This window comes from Sciurus vulgaris (assembly GCF_902686455.1).
Source record: "Sciurus vulgaris genome assembly, chromosome: X".
Classification (NCBI taxonomy): domain Eukaryota; kingdom Metazoa; phylum Chordata; class Mammalia; order Rodentia; family Sciuridae; genus Sciurus; species Sciurus vulgaris.
In genome coordinates this window covers 100,718,610-100,719,898 of record NC_136471.1, presented here as the reverse complement: position 1 = coordinate 100,719,898, position 1,289 = coordinate 100,718,610, and positions in this window count along the sequence as shown.

Genomic DNA, 1,289 nt, shown 5'->3' with positions numbered 1-1,289 from the left:
CTGCAGCTCAGGGTGTGGCCATGGTCAGCAGGATGTCCTGGAGGTGGGATGCGGTTGGTCAGGCAGGGGTCCTGGAGGTTGGGTGTGTTTGGTGTGGTTGTGGGATCCTAGAGGCTGGTTGCAATCAGTCGGTCTGGGGTCCTGGTGATAGGGCACAGTCAGTTTGTCTTGGGGTCCTGGAGGCAGGGAGCCGTCAGTCGATGTGAGGGCCCCAAGGCAGGGAGTGATCGGTCGGGCTGAGGGATCCTGGAGATGGGGCTCAGTCAGTCCCGCCAGGGGTCCTACAGGGCCTGGCTGTTGTCTCAAAATGGCGGCAGCCACGTGTAATCAAACCTGCAGGTACTGTAACAGTGAACTTCCAGGCAACAGCAGGCAGCTGGTGCTCCACTGGTGGTCGGCGATCAGTTTGCTGACTGTGTTGGCAGATCAGAGGTGAACCTCGTGCGTTGGCAATGGATAGGTGTAAGGCAGGCTATGGACAGGCGAGAGGCAGGCAAATGGTGGATGAAAGGCACTTGTCAGTGAGCAATCAAGAAGCTCAAGTGGGAATTTTTATTCCTCAAATGGGAATTACTTCCCAACTCCTTAGGCTGAAAATTTATTTCTGGATATTTATGAGGCCTCTCTTTTCTATTTGATTTTGCTTCTCCCATTGAAACTCCTCAGTGGTCTAGAACTCTACTTCTCAAACTCCTGCAGACTATATGTTCTGCCAGATCTGTCTACTTTCTCTCTGATATGCATGATTTTGCCCAGGTTGATTTGTAATTTTAGTAACCTCTTTGTAAAATTGTGATCTGCCTAGAGTAGCTCCTATAAGGCCTTCTGTTCCAGTTACGTGTGTTCCTCCTTTCTTTTATCACCTTCATTCTTCCCTTTAACTCCCTTGATGGCTTGGAATGTGACTCAGTGGTAGAGTACTTGCATGGTATGTATGATGCCCTGGGTCCTATCTCCAGGACTGAAAAAATATATATTTCTTTTAGCTCCCTTTAATCCATATATCCCCTTTCAAGTCCCTGCTTCTTTCAATCTTTTGAGTACCAACCCTGTCAGACTTTTCCCTTCCTACTCCAGTTCTTCAGCATCTGTGGGCACTTCAACTTTAGTCCTCTGCTACCATCAGGGGTTCTCAAGGAACTCAGAAACTCCTGAAAACAACTCTCTGGGGCTGAAAAGAAAAGCTAAAGCTAAGTGGAACTGATTGACTATTTTGTTTCCTCAGGTGGATTTTGGAGATATACAGTCATCTACTTGATGTCCCTTCAGTCTTGTCTAAAATTAACTCA